Raw genomic sequence first — 23,886 nt, 5'->3', positions numbered from 1 at the left:
ATTATTTTGTTTTAAGGGGGGTACTACACCCCTGGCCAATTTTGTGCCTATTTTTTGCATTTTTCTCAAAATTATAGTGCATTGGTGGCAAGTAAGATATGTATATTATAGGGGCAAGGACTACAACTACTGCACTGGAAATTTTATTCCAACACAGACAACAGTTTTGGAGTTACAGTCAAAAATGAGGGAAAACCAAAATTTGATCAATAAATCAATAACTACTTGTCTTGAGTTGCTGAAATTTCAGTGCAGTAGTTGTAGTCCTTGCCCCTATAATATACATATCTTATTTGTCACCTATGCGCTATAATTTTTGAGAAAAATGCAAAAATAGGCACAAAATTGGCCAGGGGTGTAGTACCCCCTTAAGTATTTTATTATTATAGATGTGCAATATCTTGTTTCATAATATCTAACATGTGGTACGTACCTAAAGTGTGCATTAAAACTAAAATGCTTTTACAGTTCTCACATGTACATGCAAGACACAGGGTATATCAAGGTCAGGCTATTGCCTAGGAGAGACAGAGAATGTCAATCAAACACATAAACCCCGTACACCTCCATAAGACATTAAAATCTCAAGTATGCATATGACCAGTTGTTAAGTAATTTACTTTGTCATTACATGAAAGGAAAGCGGCATGAAAACTGTATTGTTTGACAGACGGAGGGAAGGAAATGGGGGAGAAGGAGGAGGAAGTACATTATTTAATGAATTTACTGCTGTCTACTGATGATACCAAAATAATTTAATTATCCTTGAAAGGTTTTTAAAAATAGCAAAGCATGTGTCTTTATTTTGTCACCTAGTACATTGCTTGTGGACATTGATTCAATAGTTTCTTTTTATTTCCACTTTTAATTCTTGTGATTTCCTGCTTCTGAAAATATAGAATCTACTGATGATAGCAAGTTTTTTTTGGCAAGATTGTGAATATTGCTGTTTACCGATGATAGCAATCTTTTTGACAAGATTGTTGATAGCAAGCTCTGTATCGACATGATAGCTGTTTGAAATTTGCTATCTACTGATGATGCTTTGAGCAGGTGTCCTACTGGCAATAATTATAGCTGGTTAAATGTTGCCATCTACTGATGATAGCAAGATTTTTATTGACAAACTATTAAAATCTTGCTGTCTACTGAATATAGCTGGTTAATGTTACCATCTACTGATGATAGCAAGAATTTTACTGACAAGCTATTTAAATCTTGCTGTCCACTGATGATAGCAGGCTTTTTACTGGCAATATAGCTGGTTAATGTTACCATCTACAGATGATAGCAAGATTTTTACTGACAAGCTATTGAAGTCTTGCTGTCCACTGATGATAGCAGGCTTTTTACTGGCAATATAGCTGGTTAATGTTACCATCTACAGATGATAGCAAGATTTTTACTGACAAGCTATTGAAGTCTTGCTGTCCACTGATGATAGCAGGCTTTTTACTGGCAATGTAGCTGGTTAATGTTACCATCTACAGATGATAGCAAGATTTGTACTGACAAGCTATTGAAGTCTTGCTGTCCACTGATGATAGCAGGCTTTTTACTGGTAATAAAGCTGGTTAATGTTACCATCTACAGATGATAGCAAGATTTTTACTGACAAGCTATTGAAGTCTTGCTGTCCACTGATGATAGCAGGCTTTCTACTGGCAATATAGCTAGTTAATGTTACCATCTACTGATGATAGCAAGATTTCAATTGACAAGCTATTTAAATCTTGCCATCTACTGATGATAGCTAGCTGGATAATGTTACCATCTACTGATGATAGCAAGATTTCAATTGACAAGCTATTTAAATCTTGCCATCTACTGATGATAGCTAGCTGGATAATGTTACCATCTACTGATGATAGCAAGAATTTTACTGACAAGCTATTTAAATCTTGCTGTCTACTGATGATAGCAGGCATTCTACTGGCAATATAGCTGGTTAATGTTACCATCTACAGATGATAGCAAGAATTTTACTGACAAGCTATTGAAGTCTTGCTGTCCACTGATGATAGCAGGCTTTCTACTGGCAATATAGCTGGTTAATGTTACCATCTACTGATGATAGCAAGAATTTTACTGACAAGCTATTTAAATCTTGCTGTCCACTGATGATAGCAGGCTTTCTACTGGCAATATAGCTGGTTAATGTTACCATCTACTGATGATAGCAAGATTTTTACTGATAAGCTATTTAAATCTTGCCGTCCACTGATGATAGCAGGCTTTCTACTGGCAATATAGCTGGTTAATGTTACCATCTACTGATGATAGCAAGATTTTTACTGACAAGCTATTGAAGTCTTGCTGTCCACAGATGATAGCAAGCTTTCTATGGGCATTACAGTTCAACCTCCCTTACAGGACCTCTTTTATACAAATCTCTCTGTTATCCGGACATGTGATCTTCACAGAAAAACATGTTTTTAATGCCTTGAGAGCTTGATTTCATGCATTGAAACATTTAGAAGCACTCAAATACCATCTTTCAGTGTTATTACCCCATTTTGATGAACATCTTTTAATGTGCTTCAGATTTTCAATGCAGAATTACGTATAATTCACTTATTGTGCTATCTACTGATGATAGCAAGCTTCTATTGACAATATTGCTGTTCAATTTTGCTGTCTACTGATGATAGCAAGCTTCTATTGACAATATTGCTGTTAAATTGTGCTGTCTACTGATGGTAGCAAGTTCTATTGTCAATATTGCTGTTTAATTTGCTGTCTACTGATGATAGCAAGCTTCTATTGACAATATTGCTGTTAAATTGTGCTGTCCAATGATGATAGCAAGCTCCTATTGACAATATTGCTGTTATATTGTGCTGTCTACTGATGATAGCGAGCTTCTATTGACAATATTGCTGTTAAATTGTGCTGTCTAATGATGATAGCAAGCTTCTATATTGACAATATTGCTGTTAAATTGTACTGTCTACTGATGACAGCGAGCTTCTATTGACAATATTGCTGTTGAATTGTGCTGTCTACTGATGATAGCAAGCTTCTATTGACAATATTGCTGTTACATTTTGCTGTTTACTGATGATAGCAGCTTTTTAACTGTCATCAAGCTATTTAAGTTTCGCTATATCCTGATGATAATCAGCTTTTCATTGGCAAGATTGCCATGTAATCATTGTATTGGCAAGGTAGTTGTGTAACTGTTGCATGATGATGTTACTGATAATGGTAACCTTGATGGGGGAGATTTCTGGATAAAAATTGCCGTGTACTAAAGATAGACAAATTAAAGTACAAACACTACATTTTAATTCAAGTACCAAAAAGATGCAAGTATATTTGAACAAGTGTTCATGTTCATGCATTCAAAATGAAACAAATTGGATGTAGAAGTTGTTTAACTTAATGAATTTACTGGAATTGATCTTATCTACTGTAGCTGTGACAGGTGTCCCCAACAGATATCAATTGATCAATAAATAAAAAAATCAGCAGCAGCAATTTGGAAGGCAGCATTGCAATTTGTAGAATGTTTTCAAGGACAACAAGTCTTTTTAAGTTGCAAAAACCTTTTACAGTATATTTTGTGGGTTTTTTTGCAGTCATTATTACTGTAAAAAGTTTGGTAGATTGTAGAATGCTACTTGTCATAAATATAACATTTTAATGTTGCTTGCTTGTGACACCCTGTATATCGCCTATTTGGAGGTGTAGGGTAACTGATACGGCATCTCTACACCTGCTTGTGTTTTTCCTGCAACAAGGAGTAAATGTCACCACTTTTTTTGCCTGGAAAATAACACATTATATATATAAAGCTAGAAGTGTATATCATATTCCATGGCGGCACATGCATTATAAAGATGGGAAGCTGAAAAGTTTTCATGTCACCTTCTGTGGTCCACAACTTTCTAATTTTGTATTTCATTGGCATTTTAGCTAACAGACATGCAGCCGTTTGTATAAATAGTTCTATTTTTAAACTTAGCAGATCAGGAAGTAAATTGTCCAAATATCCATGGGCATTGGCACACAGAATCTGGAATAGCCTGTTACACAACTAGTGTACACAGTGTTGCCAATATTTGTCAGTGTCATGCCAAAGGTAGTAGCCCAAAAATACTGATAGACTTAAAGCCCAATTTTGTTGGCTTCGGAAAAACATTGGAAAGTTAACACAATGCCACACTGTAAGAAATGTGAATCCCAATGATCCCATCATTCAGTGGGACTTTGCACATGTTTTGAAAAATGTAAACATTACTTGCACCTGAAGATCACCTGAATCAATTTGCATTGTGGGATATGGTGCAATCAATCCCATGTCTAGCCACTAACCTGCCCTCATATTTTTAATAATTTGTGCGCCCCTTTAATATCCCCAATATCTAAAATTTGGTTGCATCAATCACTCATTTCGATTTAAATCAATTAGCCAATTTCCACTGGCAGTGCATATGCATTGATATGCTTGAAGTGTTTAAAATTCATTATTATAATAAATACAATGTTTCCTGGTGCTTTGAAGCCGTACATTCTGTTGGAGTTGCACAAATTAACCAAATTTATGCAAAGTAAGCTAATTTTCAGCATATTGCTGCAGAATTTGTTGAGCCGCTGCAAGCGGGCAGTTTTGAATTAGCCCAATTTGTTGGCGTAACCACAGCATTAACAGCGAAGTAAGCTAATTTTCAGCATATTGCTGCAGAATTTGTTGAGCCGCTGCAAGCGGGCAGTTTTGAATTAGCCCAATTTGTTGGCGTAACCACAGCATTAACATCTCGCTGAGTGTTCGGTGCTCCAGGTCTTCATAAAACTTCTTACAGGTTACATGACAGCATTGTTGCTTCAAAAGAAGAATATATGTTACAGGTCCATTAGCACCAGATGCTTGCCGGCAGTCAGGATGATTTCAAACATGACAATGCATCAAGACACAGTTCCTTAAGCCACAGTATGCCTGTATAGATTGGCCTTTGCAGAAACTTGAACTCTGAAACTTTGAGGTCAACTTTTGAGATATACTTTGTAAATGGAGGCTGTTGAGCTATGGCTGTGAATATGAGGCCATAATGGTGTATAGTGAGTGAGTTAGCTAACTAGCTGCTTCTTGCTCTTTGATCTAATTTATAGCTTACATATAACAAGACAACAGGAAGTGTCAAAGACATGGTACCCAATTGTGATTATAATGTTCATTTCTTCATGGGAAAATAATTGAATCGAGAAGCATTCAGTCATTGTGATATTATAAATATGGTCATCTTAGTAAACATCAGCTTGTCAATAAGTCACAGGTGGGCACAATATTTCATCAGAGAAACTCGCCATAGGCAGTGTGAAAGAGATTTCCTGGTATTGATGGCTATTGATTGAGTTAACCAACAACAAAATTAATGGTTATGCTAAGTTTCCTGATCCTGACCTTTGACCCTTTACTAGAGAATACTATATACTATTGACAATATTGCTGTTAAATTGTGCTATTTACTGATGATAGCAAGCTTCTATTGACAATATCGCAGTTAATTGTTGCTGTCTACTGATGATAGCAAGCTTCTATTGACAATATTGCTGGTAAAATGTTGCTGTCTACTGATGATAGCAAGCTTCTATTGACAATATTGCTGTTAAATGTTGCTGTCTACTGATGATAGCGAGCTTCTATTGACAATATTGCTGGTAAAATGTTGCTGTCTACTGATGATAGCAAGCTTCTATTGACAATATTGCTGGTAAAATGTTGCTGTCTACTGATGATAGCAAGCTTCTATTGACAATATTGCTGTTAAATGTTGCTGTCTACTGATGATAGCAAGCTTCTATTGACAATATTGCTGTTAAATTGTGCTGTCTACTGATGATAGCAAGCTTCTATTGACAATATTGCTGTTAAATGTTGCTCTCTACTGATGATAGCAAGCTTCTGTTGACAATATTGCTGTTAAATTGTGTTGTCTACTGATGATAGCAAGATTCTATTGATATTATTGCTGTAAAATTTTGCTATTTACTGATGATAGCAGATTTTTATTGCCTAGCTTTTTAAGTTTTGCTCCTGGTGATAACAAACAAATAGATGGTACCCCAGAGTTTTCTGAGTTTGACCATTAACCCTTTGCCAGAGAATTTTCCAGAGAATTAACCAATAAAAAAGATGATGATATGCCGAGTCTGAATTGTCACTTCAGATCATAATATTTTAACACAGATTAAGTTGACACAGATTCGTGATAGGTAATTTTTTCCGCAATTTTATGTCTAAATGTCTGTCTTGAGCTGAAGGTTTTCATAGCTAATTTGTAATTTTTCTAAAAGTATATCAAACTAGCACGTTCAAGTTACATAATGGTTAACATCGATTTTACAAAAAGATAGATATAGCAATTGACTAAAATATTGATGAACAAATTTGCACTCTTACATCATCTTTTCGTGAGATAATAGGAGCGCATCCTAAAGGATGTATTTGAATTCACCCACTGTGTTAGGAATAATAACTTATGTAGGTTGATCAATCATGAAATATCATTGTCATAAAGGGTAGCTAATATGGAATCAAGTTGTAGTCCTGATTCCAGAAAAATACAGCACTAATTTATTTGGATTAAACAAATGTTATTCTGTTTTGCCAGATGGAACATAGATAAATCGTAATCCTTTACTTAGTTCTACCTGACAATCAAAGTCAAATTTTAATATATTCTTGAAATTTGTAGGGAAATAGGCAAAAAATATGCAATTTTGCATGTTTTCTTACAATTGCACTCATGAAATTCAAAGACTTTGCACTAGTCTAATCATTTAGAATTGAGAGTGTAGGCTATGAGTTTGTTCATAATTTTAATATTTTATGTTAAGTTTGATGATTGGTTAATATTAGAAAATCGTTTTCCAAAAGTTAGAATGAATTACCTGATATAAGTGTTGGGCTGGATTGTCATAGCATACAAAAACTAACCTATAACCCCATGTTTTTGGCACTTATTTCCAAAAATTTGCCAAATATTGAAATTTGACTTTTATTGCCAGTAAGAACTAACTAAAGGATTAGGATTTAGCTATGTTTCATAATTTTGGCAGAACAAGATATGTTCCAATATATGTGATGCGATCAAGCAAAATCAGTCAGAACTTGGAAGTATTGATTTTGAGATATAGCCAAACAAAGGAATTTTTTCCGTTTGTTTCCTATTGTTTTGGAAACTCTTTAATCGCTCATATCTTTGGAACTGGTTGTTCTATTTCAATGGGGTTTTCTGCTAAATGCAGCTTTGTAAATGCTTTTACTATCCGATAAGAAACTGAAAATTTATTATTTCCGAGTTCCGACTGATTTTGCTTGATCGCATCATTATGTGATATTTGTAATCAAAAATTACTGCTGAATTTTTCTGGAATTGGCAGAGCGGTAAGGATTCAGATGGATTGCGGTATGATGAAAGATTGCATTCACAAGATTACCTGGGTAATACAAGGGTAATGGAAGAAGATAACGTGAACAGAATAGAATGATGGAGTACTCTCCCCACCAACACAAACAGTATTATGTCACTGCAGCCAGAAAGCCAATTGTATAGCCTTGATAGTGGGCCTTGAAATAGCTTCACAATTTAATTATGACGTTTGGCTGGCGAGGTGGTATTTCAATGTTGTTTTGATTCATGTATAATGGCTGAATGCGTTTTTCCTTAGTCTTTTATAATGTATTGTTGGGTATAATTAGAAATGTCAGAAGTAAATAATGTCTCTGTACCGATGCGTCTTATGCCCTACAGGCATTTTAGACTTTATTGCGAAAAGAAAGTTGATCATTTTTTAAATATTGCGGTAGACCTCTCATCCTTCTAGATTATTTAATAATCATGTAAGTATTGGCAGGAACTTTGCATTAAGAAACAAAAGAGTTGTTCTTATTAAGCTTTTGCCATTAGGTGACAAAATACACCCAGTTCTACAGATGTATGAGCTTTAGTAGGGTTTTTCTGGATTGTTTTTTTTCTTAAAAAATCACTGAAAGTGTGAAAAAGTTGATAAAGTTGGCAAATTTTACTGAATGATAAATTTCAGTCACAAGATTTTTTTAAATTAGAATTTCTGTGGGATCGAATCCCAAACTCATTGCAAACAAAATTTTACTGAAATGAGCCTTACAGTCCAACATGAGTTTATTAAAAATATTAATGTTGATACCGGGATCAATAACTCGTGGAATTTGTTGTGAAATCGTGAAACCTATTTGGGTGGATATTGTAATGCTGGATTATTAGAGCTAAACATGATATTGATATTTATATTTTAACCTTTAATAATGCGTTGGTGCTACCCATGGGATAAGCTATTAACACATCTGGTTTTATGTATGAAATATTATTTATATGTGGCCACATTTCACAGCAAAAACACAAACTTTATTAGTCATATGGCCTATGTTACGACTAACCGAGAAATAGACCACTTCATTAGCCATAACATGATGTTGATTTTCAAGTCAATTAAAACCAATACATTGAAAGACTCAAAAAAATACCTCATATTAACAGGTATATCAATTTGTATAATATTAAGGGCTGGGGTATGAACGTTTGGACAGTATTTATTTTGGGACACTAGAGCACATCAGACATATCGAATTGCATCTGAATACGAAGAATGTCATTCTGATATCAAATATTTTTGATTTTTGAAATTAGCAATTTAATACACATTTTATGGCAAATCATTAAAATTGATATTTTTGATATTTAACAGTACTTGAGTAAACTTTATAAATCTGATGATTTATACTTAGGTGGGATGAAAAGCCGACGATCAATTGAAAATTTTGACCTTTCGTATTGAAGATATGGATTTTTTTCCCCAAAACACCAAAAAAAATTATGCCTTTTGGGGAAAAAAATCCATATCTTCAATATGAAAGGTCAAAATTTTCAATTGACCGTCGGCTTTTCCTCCCTGCTACATACACTTTAAGAATATATCATTAGATTAATAAAATTTACTTGAGGACTGTTATATATCAAAATTTGAAAAATATCAAATTTTTATAATTTGTCATAAAATTTAGATTACATTGTAATTTTCAAAAATGAAAATTATTTGATATCAGAAAGACATGCTTCAGATTCAGAATGCAATTCGATAGGTCTGAGGTGCTCTCATGTCCCACAAAAAATACTGTCGAAACGCATAATAAACGCCATCATTTTAGATCCCTTAAATGATGTGATTCTTTGTATCGTCCTTGTGGTTTGGTACTAGTGATCGAGTGTTGAAAGCATTGAAAGCACAAATTCATTATTAAAGATTTGAAATAATTCATGGCAGTTGGGTCGAGTTTTCGATGGGTGTTAAAGCATAATTACATATCGAAAAGAAAGGTATGATACAACCGGGGGAGTTAATTATTCAAGCTATTAGCTCACTATAAACAGAAATACATTACGGACCAGCCAGACAGCAAATAATTGATCGTTTCACAGCCGTGCTCAGGGTACAGCTCATGAAATCTAACTACGACTATTTAACTTTCAAAAATGAACGTTTACACTCCAATACGAGAGTACCGGTGATGAAACACCTTGTGTTACAAATCTGCTTAATTACATGTAAATTTGCTATTCATCATCTCAATCGATAAGGTTGGGTCTGATAATTCTTTGAACGTTAGATACCGGTAACAAAAAATAACATCATTTGCTGGAAGCGTTGCAGCGAAAGATGCTTGGAAAGGAGGATACGTGAGTGTCCTTTATATTTTGAATTGAGTTATTCGCTCTTGATTTACCAGACTGGCCTTGATGGTACTATGTGATGCTAAAATCAATGGTAATGATCCCTGGCCTTGACAGACATGCCGGCAACGAAGGTTGTTGTCCGTAATTCAATTGAGATTTTGTAAAGGACTGACAATTTCTTCAAACATTCAAACCATTTGGTTGTGGGTAATCTAATAATGTTTAAATTGGTAGCAAAAGGGGAGAAGATAATTTTAGGTGGTGGCTAACATTCCATTAAGATTTAGAAAACTTTTTTTTTATTATCCACCTGAGTATGATTCAGGCAGTACCTTGAATTACGAGACGTGATGAAAATATAAGAGGAGTTTGATTACAGTGGCCATAATCAATGATTGGGGGCTGAACCTGGGGCTTTATTGAAGTAAACTCTGTCATTAAATCATTGAGGAGGTGATCTACACGAAAGACTAAATCCACATCAAATTGTACTTTAGTAATTCAGATTTGGTCCTTGTTTTGTGTGAGCGTGCTTCCGAAGTGGGACTTGTACTACACATGAGTCATGCTTCCGCTAGTCTACATTGCGAATCTGGATTTGGGAAGCGCACATTGATGTGGATTGAATACTGGTACAGATTACATGGAGTTGATTGTTGGTGTAGATTCCTGAATAATGTATTTTATCTGTTAATTGACTTTCTTACAAAATTAAAAGATCATTTCGTGATCCACAGCCTCATCCCCCCCACTTTTTTTCAAAAAAAGTTTAGATTTTTATACCACTGGAAACCTCTGGCTACATAATGTTTATGTACCAAAAATTTCTTGCAGATTAATTTGTTTGCAAAAATATCGTCAAATTTGAATTTAGTTCTGGTATACCAGAACGAAATTACACACAGTGGCCTATGGAGCAGTGTAATACACATAATCATGCATAACTCGCAAACGCAAAATCGGAATCAATTGAAATTTTGAGAATAAGCCTTTTTTGTGAATATCTACTGAAAAATGTCATAAAAAGAGGATGCTAGGATCACAAAATCCTCCTTTAAGTATGAATGGCAAGACTTTTTAAAGTCTTGCCATTCATACATATTGACTTAAAAGACAATGATATAAGTGATGTGTTATTAGTGGGTAATTCAGAAACACAAAGATATGCAAAAAATAATATTGTATTGCTGTCTACGATTACAAAGTTATTTTTCAGTGTTAGTTAAAATTTGTTAAAATTTTGCTAGCTTTAACAAAATCAAACTTGTATTTATGTGCTCTTACAATCAGCCTCAGCTTATTACACTTAAGAATATATTAGCACAGATCCATGTAAATTAGAACTCCAAAAGCAACAAATTAAGGTCAAAAGCGCTGACATCGTATGATACTTCTTGCATCAGCACAAACCTCTGAGATTAAAAGAGAACCTGTGTTTATGACAATTTCCAAGTGAGACAGAAACTCATCTAAATTCAAGATCATAGGTTAAGTCGTTGGGCATTAACACCTTAGTTTCACCGCCAAACACGCTCAAAGTCGAAAACATCTTTTAAACTTCAAAGGGTATGTCAAAAAATTGACTTTGCATACAGCAGTGGGTATAATCGCTGTAGAATTATTCATGAGTGTCACAGGTAATCATGATGTAAATGATATGATACAATGACGGATAAGCGTGTGATGATTCGGGGGGCTTGATTTTGTAATCACAGGTTGTTGGCAATAGTTTGTTATATTCCATCCACACAAACCACAAGGTTGACCTACATCTAACGTTAACAAATGTCACTTGTGCATTATTCAAAATCTCACTTCCTGTCATGTCTATTAAGTGACTTCGCAATCTTTTGTATTACTTTGTCAAATTTTGTATTATTTTAGCAGCTAATGCATATTTTGTTTTTGGAAGCTGAGTTTTGGATAAGTCTGTTGCTTAAATTTGTTTGCTGTACTTATGCTCTCTCTCGGATTGATGTTAAAGCATGATGAAAAAAAAAAGTATCACAGAATTCCTCAGCTGTGGCGAACAAATGTTGATGAAGATTTTCTTGTATATTTGCAAATGCCATTAAAGGGGTACTACACCCCTAGCCAATTTTGTGCCTATTTTTGCATTTTTCTCAAAAATTATAGCGCATTGGTGACAAGTAAGATTTGTATATTATAGGGGCAAGGACTACAACTATTGCACTGAAAATTCAGCAACTCAAGGCAAGTAGTTATTGATTTATTGATCAAATACTGGTTTTCCCTCATTTTTGACTGTAACTCCACAACTGTTGTATGTACTGAAATTAAATTTCCAGTGCAATAATTGTAGTCCTTGCCCCTATAAAATACATATCTTACTTGTCACCAATGCGCTATGATTTTTGTGAGAAAAATGCAAAAATAGGCACAAAATTGGACAGGGGTGTAGTACCCCCTTAAACATGATCATATTGATATCCGATGAGTGATTTAAACATAATTGTAGTCATGTGTTGGACATGATGGATATTTGAACATGATTTTATGTGAGAACATTATCATCACCAGTGTAATAATGTGCATTGACTAGTAAATCTCCATCTGCCACCAGGGTGAAGTGAAGTCATCTTTGCTTAACCCCCTGCCGATCTAACAGTGCCTCTGATTGGTCAATTACATGATATCTTCACTTTAATCACCAATCAGAATGGAGCTTTGCAAATAAGTAACCCAAATTTTTTGTGTGTGGTGAAATTATTCTAACAATGTTGCTGATTGGTCCCATTGATAATGAAAACTTCTCTTTGGCCAATTGGCAGGTAGTTCTCATGGGGGTTAATGGTGTTGGGTATTGCGTGCCATCATCATTATTGGATATTCCAGGGGACTAGATTTATAAGTGATGGTGAAATTCATTATTTTATGCAGAAAATGGATGGCCATTATTAACCATGATATTATAAAAGCCCAGTATGAGCTGGATAAAGTGCAGATATCATTACATCTATTTCTATCCGCTATCATTGGTTAACCTAAAAATACATGATTTTAGCATAAGTAAAAAACTGCTGTAGGAGACCTGAAAACCTGAGTGTGCACTGCATCGGGCTATTCCATCTAAAATCCACACTCTACCTGTGGAAGATTTAGCTAAAGTCCTCCACAGAGGGAGTATGGGTTTTGAATAGAATAGACAGAATAGACTTCCATTTGAAATACTGACTCCAGCTGTGGACGATATAGTTAAAGCCATAATTCAAGTGGAGTATGTGTTTCAAGATGATTAACTCTGACTAATTACATTTGAAAAAAATACCCCCCCCCCCTGTGGAAGATATTTACAAAATCTTCCACAGGGGTAGTGTGGATTTTAACTGGAATAGCCCATTGTTTTTAAATATTTCATAAATTTGTAAAAATATGCCTCAGATTACTTATATTTATTCAAATTAGTGCAGAGTATTTAATAATTTAATATTTCTTGTAAACAAGATGTATGAGAAAAAAAACTTGTAAATTTGTTATTTTTTCTGGATTTTTTTAATAAAAAAGGAATGCAGCAAAATTAACCCCCAAAACTAAATCTGTGGCCTACATGAAAGAAATTTGTTTGTTTTTTAATAGCCTAATATTTGTTTCACCTCTGCAGTTATGATATAGGCCTATATAACAATATGCCAAACATCCTCTTGAACATTTGCATGTAGTCATCATACCGAGATTACAGAAACAAGATTGATGAGGTTATTAAACGGAAAATACTGAACCAAATGCATACAGAATACCAAGAAGTGGATGGTTAGCTAGCTGTGTTGTTCAAGCAGCACGTAACCATCATGGTGTATGTTAAAATAACGATGGTCATGTTGACCATGAGTCGAGAGGATATCCCCAACATGTACGGAATAATGATGAGCTACTGTTAAAGGAGAATGTTTCACTTGCCGTAGAATATCTCCCATCCCCACCTATTTTCCTAGTGGAACCATGTATTTTCTCAAAGTGCAGCCTTGTAAGAATATTTGAGGTATATTCTACATGTAGTGCTCCTGGAGCATAGCTTGTTTGCTAACCTCACCCTCCAAGAGCAGCCTTGTAAGAATATTTGAGGTATATTCCACATGTAGTGCTCCTGGAGCATAGCTCGATTGCTAACCACACCCTCCAAGTGGTGTATTTATGGCATCTATTCTATAAAGTTCCCTTTGCATATTGAAGTAATCTCAATTTTGTGAAATATTAATGCTATTCTTTGATTCCCCTCAAGTCTGTTAATGACATTTTGTGGTTGCGCTGCATCTGCGTGCTTAACTTTACATTTGCGACTCAATACTACACTCAGCAAAATAACGCACCTACGTTACTGTCAAACTTGAGGCGAACCAGTGAGCTATTTCATTTAAAATCCACACTCCCCCTGTGGAAGATTTTGGAAATATCTTCCTCATGGGTAATATAAATTTTAAATGGAATGAACACATTAAGCAGAAGGACCTTGTATTCAAAATACAATTCTTTAAGTCTGTTGTGGTCTCAGGTCCCACAAAAAATATGTGAAAACGTCGCTATCCGATCCCTTAAATCCATGGCCTGGTCTTATATTGTGAAGTTGAGACAGCTTATAAAGTTAGGTCATATTTGTCTCTTCTCTTTTGAACCTGAAATCATTGTAAGTCTCCGAGGGAGGCTTGACTTTGAAATGCCAGCAACTGCACGTACACACTTTTTTTAGTGGAAATGCAATAATGTATTGCATACATTTTAGAGATGAAATGTGGTATTTGGTGCATTACGTGATAACATAAAAATGTGTATAGGCATGTTATAAGTCGAATTATTGATACAATTGTTTTCTTTAAGAAGTACACCGTGAACATTTTTGATAGCTCCCAACAAAAATGATGTGTAGCATATTGGGTTTAAAGCCAGGGTTTAAAGTTGCTTTTTAAATTTAATGACATGGTTTTTATGGGAAATCACTTGCAGCATAAAATATTTATTGGGCTGTTGTATTTGAAGTCCATACACCCCACTATGGAAGACATGACCTTAATCTCCTACAAAGATGGTGTAGATTTGATGGATTCACCTATTCAGGTAACCCCATTTGAAATCCACACCCCATGTGTGGAAGATTAAGGCCATGTCTTTCATACAGGGAGTGTGGATTTCAACTTAAATAGCTCATTGTCAGGCTTTTATGTCTATCAGTTATGTCTGCTCCGGCGCATGCAATGTTCTGCATTCATGAGTTTGACATTTTCATATGCAGCATTTCAATTTAATGTTTGCTTCTTGAATGTGTGCGTTGTCATGGATTTGGCATTGTTCTTCTGCATCTATTGTATATTGTATTTTGTTTCTTTCATAATCGGGTTTGTTGGTGACATATAGAGAGATTCACCCATCCATTATCAGTCCAAGAGAACGCCAAATATGGATCAGGAGTATTACATAATAATACCCTGCTATGACAATAGCTGCACTAGGTTAATCGTATAATCTCCTTATGTGGTTAGCATGGTTGGGCCAGGAAATCCACAAGGTCAGCCAATGTATGTACATGTATTCGGTACATGTACCATATCTTTACAATGGGTGATAAATTTCTGGTTTGTTTTATTTCAAAACGCAACATTCGATATTCTAAAGCTTGGTCCAAATCCAAGAGAAGAACCAACTCTAGTAATTTATGTGGTTTCAAATTATATCAGACGTTGCCTTTTGATAGAAATGGTGTTTGTTGATGTGCACAGTTTCCCATTAGATCATAACATGCTGTTGTACATCCAAGGTCAAAGGTCTTTTAATCCATATTTGGCGTTGTTCTGGGACTGATTATTAAATTAATTTCTGTGATGAAGAACAAAGTCAAGGCTTTCTTTGTTGTCACACTTTGTTAATTTCTTTAATAAATGCAGCGGCGTAGCGCCGTAGGGGCACCGGGGGGGGCATGTGCCTCCCTAATCAATCTCAAAATTTAGAAAATCCCATAGGAAACTTGGTGCAAAACGGCTTGTGCCCCCAATCAAACCCGTGCCCCCAATCATGGTCGGTGCCTCCCCCAATATGATGACCATTGACCCACTCTACGCCGCAGAGTAAACTTGCTGCACAGTAAGATTTGTGAACTGATTCATTTCGTTAACATTGGCTTAATTATTGAGATCACTTAATTATTGAGATCACTGATTGCTTTTAAATATGGAAAGCACCACATTCATGTCATTAGATAGTAATTAAGATATTAATATAGGTCACCTATCCTCCAAAGGTTAAAATCAGGGTTCAGTGAAGTAATGAAACCCATCAAGATGATGCAAGGGTTGAAGCTAATGAGTCAATACATTATGCATTGGGATGTCATAATTGAGACAAAATTGTCAGTGATTATTAAGATGAAACCATAAGTTTGATAACAGTAGACAGGCTATTACATTTTACATAAATTTTGTAATCTGTGTAAAATTGATAGATTTTCACGTCTAATCCTTTTAGTCACCATACTCCCTCTGTTTGTTAGCTCACCAAGCTTGTTATAATTATGCCAAGATGTTGCATTGACGTATACATAACTTTTACTGTCACTAATAGTATGTGTGATTGAATGATACCATGATATATTGCTAATTTCCTTTGCTGTTTATCTTTGATCAATTAATTTCAATTCAATTCCTTCAACTAAGGGCAATGTATTCAGTATGTAGAGGCATCCAGCCCTTAAATACATTGTGAATTACTTTAAATCAGATGAGAAACATGATTAATTAGACTAGTAACAAGCACCTTTTACTTGTGTGATAATTCATTTTGCTATCTTCAGTAGATAGCATTTCATATTGCCTGTACATAGAAATCATCCTTACAATGAGCAGGTGATTATGATATAAGAGTCATCTGTAGAGGAAATATGTTGATTTCTGAGAAGTCTGATTTTATGCCATGTTGCTATCTTCAGTAGATAGCAATCATGTCTGCGAATTGAATTAACCATCTCTGTAATAGTACTGGGTTGATATGAGTGTTTGTTGTAGCAAGTTATTTTCAGATGAAACATTTCTGCCATTTTGATATATATTGTAATAATCCAATGTTAGGAATGTTCAAGTGAAATGTTTATGCTATCATCAGTAGATAGCTCAGAATTTGAATATAAACCATGTTGTTGTATTCAGTAGACTGCAATCGCTGACATGCTGCCTGTGAATTGAAATTGTTCTTCTATTATAGTCAGGCAGTAAGAATTATTTTCAGATGAAATGTTTATGCTATCATCAGTAGAAAGCGCATAATTCGCATTATAAACCATATTGCTATCTTCAGTTGACAACAATCATGGACATTTTGTCTGTGAATTGAAATTGTCCTTGTAATAAAGTCAGGCTGTATGAATTATCTTCAAATGAAATATTTATGCTATCATCAGTAGATAGCTCAGAAGTTTAATTATAACCATGTTGCTATCTTCAGTAGACAGCAATCATAGACATGTTGTCTGTGAATTGAAATTGTCCTTGTATTCATCAGACATGAATTATCTTCAAATGAAATGTTTATGCTATCATCAGTAGATAGCTCAGAATTTTAATTAAAAACCATGTTGCTATCATAAGTAGACAGCAATCTTGGACATGCTGTCGGTGAATTGAAATTATCCTTGTAATCATCAGACATGAATTATCTTCAAATGAAATATTTATGCTATCATCAGTAGATAGCTCAGAAGTTTAATTATAACCATGTTGCTATCTTCAGTAGACAGCAATCATAGACATGTTGTCTGTGAATTGAAATTGTCCTTGTATTCATCAGACATGAATTATCTTCAAATGAAATGTTTATGCTATCATCAGTAGATAGCTCAGAATTTTAATTAAAAACCATGTTGCTATCATAAGTAGACAGCAATCTTGGACATGCTGTCGGTGAATTGAAATTATCCTTGTAATCATCAGACATGAATTATCTTCAAATGAAATGTTTATGCTATCATCAGTAGATAGCTCAGAAGTTTGATTATAAACATGTTGCTATCTTCAGTAGACAGCAATCATAGACATGTTGTCTGTGAATTGAAATTGTCCTTGTATTCATCAGACATGAATTATCTTCAAATGAAATGTTTATGCTATCATCAGTAGATAGCTCAGAATTTTAATTAAAACCATGTTGCTATCATAAGTAGACAGCAATCTTGGACATGCTGTCGGTGAATTGAAATTATCCTTGTAATCATCAGACATGAATTATCTTCAAATGAAATGTTTATGCTATCATCAGTAGATAGCTCAAAATTTTTAATTATAACCATGTTGCTATCTTCAGGAGACAGCAATCATGGACATGCTGTCTGTAAACTTCTGCTATCACAGCATTAAATTTAGATTCAAGGTATCTCATGTTCCCAGGGATATTATCACTTGTCATGGTCAGACAGCACTGATATATTTGTTGTTGCCGATGGCCAGTCACTTTTGTGATAAGAAAACAGCAATGTTTCAGCTATCTCAATAATGATTTCAAATACATTTCACAAATGCAAACAAAATGTACGATGTTTTGTATATCATGAATATAAATAAAATTGATCTCATGTGTAACAGATTTTATTCCAAATAAACATTATTTATTCCTTATTTTACATGCTACAATTTCCTCATCACATCACAAATACTCATCTTAATTTCTGTTACTAAACAATTTGGTATGCTAATAATTGATAATAAAAGGTCAACGTCTTAATTGCTTCAAGAAGATGACTTTCTTGCTCACATTACTAGAAGTTTCTTGCAGACAGTGTTGTGTAATGTTTCATACTAGCAAGGCGAGGATTGTATGCTCCTGATAAAGGAGCATAGATAATATTTTGACTCTCTCTGTCACCATACTCTGTGAGGTGCTGCTTTTGACAGAATTGGTTGTTTCCATTACTGTTATTGCAGGTTTTGTGTTTCTCATTATGTTACTATCATCATCAGGGATAGTTTTAGCAATAATAACAAGAACACTTGTTGATTGAGACCAGTTTGGGTCGGTTAAAAAGCTGTTAACGGCACTTTGTAGAATTCGGAATCAGGTGTGCAACATTTCTCTTGGATAAATATTGGTAGGAAGGGCAAAGTGAAATATAAGCCATTCAGCCAGTTTCACCTATCATTTGACAAGTCCAACATTTTAACTTATCAAAACATGTACTAATACTTATTGACAGTGTCAGGAATCGGTTTGTTTCCATCTTAACTCTGAGAAGTTTTTCCCCTGTACACATCCTGTGAACCCATGGCTATCCATCTCAGCCAAGAGTCAAGTTGATGCATTATGCAACAGATTGCATGTTGAAAGTTGTTCTTACATCGACTGATATGCATTCCAAATGCAAGCCTTAGCTACTTTGTGACGTAAGACTGAAAGTAGGTATGTGTCTTGTCCTCAAATATCTTTCTTTTTGAACGAGGATGTAAACTAAAATATGCATTTAGGTGAATATCAAACCCATCAATATTTGAATATTTTAGGGTTGTTTTGAACACATGCACAGTACCCCCATGCACTCTATTGAGGGCTCAGTAACATAAGGTTCCATAACCTGAAATAATGTGATTATAAATAACTTGCTTTTTCTTAAGTTTGCGACCAACTCGAGCACCCATAAAATTGTAATGTATGGGACAGGATGTGTGACTTCATCAATCTGGGCATTGCACCTGCATTGGGCTATTCCATTTGAAGCCCACACTACCCCTGTGGAAGATTTAGCTAAAGTCTACCACGGAGGGAGTATGAGTATCAAATAGAATAGACAGTTGGGGAACTTCTATTTGAAATACTCACTCCAGTTGTGGAAGATATAGGTAAAGCCATAATACAGAAGGAGTATGGGTTTCAAAATTATTAACCCTGACCAATTACATTTAAAAAACATACTTCCCCTGTAGAAGTTATTTCCAAAATCTTCCACAGGGGTAGTGTGGATTTTAAATGGAATAGCCCATTTAGTGTGTTTGTATTTTACTGTAGCATCATTGCACAGGTCAATGGCATTCACATTTGGTAGGTTAATAGTAGGACAATTTCAAAAAGTCTTTTGACAAAAATATGATATGGTTTCATTTTAGGGCATATGTTGCTGCTGTATTTTGGTAGATGATAAGAATGAATATTTTGACAGTTAAAAACGAGAGAACAACCCGTCTCTGTGGGCACGATATTGATTATTTTATCATGTTTGTTTAGACATTGGTTTGCTATCTTCAGTAGACGGAATTTATATAGAAATGGTTTTGGAATCAACAGTCATCAAAGGATCTCATTTTGGTATTGTAGCATAAGTTTGGTGTAGGAAAAAGACTTTGCTGTCTTCAGTAGATAGCAACAGTATCAAGTAGGCCTAGACATCTCAATAGCCAACTATACATGATATCTACAGCATTTAATGAACTCAGTGCAGATATTATTTGCCTATTAAATGTAATTATATCACAGTATTGATGTGCTTTAGTTTAGACACTAGACCACCACCACCACCAGTACAAATACCTTGTCACTTATAACTGGTGGACAGCCCCAACATTGTAATGGTTAGTATGGGTTTATGTTGAGCCGAGGATGCATACATTAATTATCTATAGTCAGCTCCTATTGGCAATATATATTAATTGACACAAGCAATAATGCATGACTTGTGTGGGCTGTTGTTATGGTAACCCTCATTATGAACAATTTTTACCTTTGACTCTGGTCTTTGATGTACTTTTTGCTTTATTCTGGTGATATATGTCCAAGCCCCTTGGAATTAATGTCCTCTGTTGGTTTTTTGCAACAAATTCTGCTGCATCATGAGGATTGCCTAGAGTTAAAGTTAAAGGCCCCTTGACCAGAAGCGATTAGAGTGAACAAAAACACAGCAGTTTGCAGCCAGTTAATTGAGTGAAGCATCGCGGTCATTGTAATACCGCCGCTTTGCGACTTAAGCAGGTGGTTTCAGGCCATCTTTATTGATCCACGATGCTTATCCACAGCAGCATCTGGGACAACTGTTTCACAAAATAATCAATGGTTTTTTCTTATAGCTATCAACAATAACAGAGTGGTGCTCTTGACATACATAGGTATCATTGAACCTATCCATACTCCCCATCATCCATATTTTAGTAGCCACATTCATTGGTGGCATTGTGCGAGGTGTTGCCAGAAAGTAGCTGCTAGTGTAGCTCATCTTATAGCCCAAAATGATAAATCAGACTTCATCGTAAGTACTAAATCTTCACAGCTTACCGGCAAATGATCATGTCCATGACATGGTCTTTACAACTCTTACAAAATACCATGGGAAAAGTAGCATCGGAGATAACAGGTGGAAATTTGCATACTAATGGAAAGCCTATATTCTTTAATCCAGAAAAGAGTTTGTGTGTTGCTCACTCATTGATAGACTCTTGACTCCCTGCCTTTTAAAAGGATCACGGTACTTTGCAAATTCAAACCAGGTATCTGTATGCAGCAGGGACATGCAATGAATATAAAGTAACCCCTCGTATCAGGCTTATTACTTATTGTCACTGTCTTTAACACTTATAACCTGCTCTTTACTTGTATCATAGTATTTGTGAGGAAATTATAATTTCGCAAACACAAAATTGTCTGATATTATTGTATCTTACTAACAATTTCTTGCCAAACTGACTTTAGGAAAAGCATGTAGCCATTGCATGAAATGGTTAAGGGTTGAGTTAATAACTGATGCAGGGTTATCTTATTTGAAGCCCTAGCTTACTTCTATTCACATGCCCTCTAGTGATACTTCACCAACAGGTTGCGTGTTTCAATGAGAGGGTCAAAAAGGTTGTAAGATTTCACTGAATATGAAATCAGCCGCTGTCCCCGCATACTTATCCCACTTAAAGTCAGATCATGATAGGGGGAATTATGTTTCATAACGCTTGATAGCTGTAAGGGATTGATATCTGGCAACACTGTGGAGTTGAGGAGGGAACTTTATGGAATAACTGAATACTATATGATTATGTTCTGTATGTATGGCTCCCAAGTGTTGGTATTTCTAGGATCCGTTGGCCAATGGGGAAAAAATTGCGTTTGTGGTTGTCGCCAAAGTCAAGGTCTTTGTCATTATATTGATTCATCGTGTAAATGCTATTCTATGCTGTACTAGTTGGCTAGATGATTTTCTCTGCCCTTTCTGTTTGTGGATATATGATTGGAATATTGGATTTTTAGATTTGGGACAGTTTGTTTGTTTGTTTTCTTTCAACATATTGATCTGGTTCTGTCATAAATACTTAACCTATTTTAAATCCTCTCAAGTAGTTCTCTCCAATATGTCATGATTTGGGTGATTTTACACGAGTGGTGCAATCCACATTAAAACGGATTCCTGGGATGCGTGATCTCCTCTTGTGTGTGCGCAGAAGGCATCACGTTATATGAGCGCCCTACATGCACACGACATTGCGCCATGAGTAGTTACCCTGTATGTATAAGCACTGTAACAAACTTACAGAAACACAATGATTTCTGGGATTTAATGTGGATCACCCCACTCTCGTGTGAAGTTGCAATATATTTCAACACACAATTCTGTGTGGGTTGAATTTACTTAATGTAACTTTTTTCCCTGTTGTTGTGCCTTCTTCATTTCTTTGTGTTCTATTACTGAATGTGTGAATAACAAGAATAGTAGGTCTGAACTATGACAGCTTCAGTATCATGCACCATCATGCATGGTTATCATTCGTGAAATGTCATCATTGATACTTGATTTTATATTTGTACGCGGTAAATATTGCTACAAATCCACAGAATCTAAAAGTCATCAATATTGTTTTTATTTGAGCAATGTAAATGCTGCACAATAGAGGAGAAAAGGGAAGATGAGGCAGATTTCTGTGAGTCCTGATTACCATTATATGCATCCTTTTTTTTACTGTGTTTGGTATTGTAATTTCTATTTCAACCTATAATGGAACAGAAATTTACTCAACATGTGGGTGGGTTGCATTAAGGCTGTTCCACTTGAAATCCATACTCCCCCTGCCTATAGAAGACATCCCACATATTGGGTGTAGATTTCAAATGGAGTCGCCCATACGGGTAACTCAAATACATACTCTCTTTGTGGAAGATTAAAGTTATATCTTGCATGGGGGGAAGGTGCATTTCAACTGGAATAGCCCATAGGGCAGGCTTCAACAGGGTGGTACCGTGTAGTAATGAGCCAATCAATAACGGATGCTATGTGTAGCTTTATATAAAAATCGCATTCATGTTTTGACCAGCCCAATGTGTAATTATATCAATTGATGGTCATTACAGCCCAAACCCATTAAGCAGATCAATCTTTTAAGTATTTGACCAGCGATGGTTATTTGGTTGGTTGGAATACATTTATGCAACTAGTCTATCTGAATATGTAATAAGTAGAAAAATAGGGGACAAATTTTGCTCTGTCCCTTTCAAATTATGAGGACAATCATAATTTAAAAAAAAAGTAAACAAATGATAAAAAGACAATCTGCTTCTTAAAATTTAAAAATCTTACATTCCTTTAATCAATTTTAGGTCGATCCTTCATGTAATTATTTCGTGTAATCTAATCCTAACTCTAACCCTAATCCTAACCCTAACCCTAACCCTAATCCTAATCATAACCCTAATCCTAACCCTAACCCTAATCCTAACCTTAATCCTAACCCTAAACTAACCCTAACTCTAACCCTAACCCTAATTTCGTGTAAAATTACATGAAGGAATGGTGGAAGTGTTTTTGATGAAAGAAGTATTTTATGTGATAAATAAACAAATATTGGCATTTATACAGCGCCTTTCAAATGTATCAAAGCGCTTTACATTTATTTTATCATGTCAACTGCCATAATAATGCCAAGGCATGTTCATATCTTAGGGCGACACTCAATGGACAATATTCACAACAGCTCTTCATTTCATCCCTGGGTAGTAAGAGGCAAGTGAGGTAAAGCACCTTGCCCAAGTGCACAACACGATGGCACCGCCGGGGCTCGAACTCGCAATCATCTGATTGCGAGGCAAAGTCTGTGCCACTGCGCACCCTGCTCCTGATGGGTTTTAAGTATTCAGCTGATCAGTATTATTTGAGAGCTATTTCCTTTGGTTGCCTCTAATTACATCATTATATATGAAACCATTGAAATGTTATGTGCTG

The 23,886-nt window shown here is 35.2% G+C and overlaps 1 protein-coding gene across 5 annotated transcripts in view; it reads left to right on the top strand.

The window, feature by feature from the left end:
- LOC140153685 (synaptosomal-associated protein 25-like) overlaps window positions 1–23,886 on the top strand; it is a 259,881-nt gene that overhangs the window by 60,305 nt on the left and 175,690 nt on the right. The gene's annotated exons all lie outside the window — the stretch shown is intronic.

This window comes from Amphiura filiformis, chromosome 5 (assembly GCF_039555335.1).
Source record: "Amphiura filiformis chromosome 5, Afil_fr2py, whole genome shotgun sequence".
Taxonomy (NCBI): domain Eukaryota; kingdom Metazoa; phylum Echinodermata; class Ophiuroidea; order Amphilepidida; family Amphiuridae; genus Amphiura; species Amphiura filiformis.
This window is presented reverse-complemented; position numbering and strand designations above follow the sequence as displayed.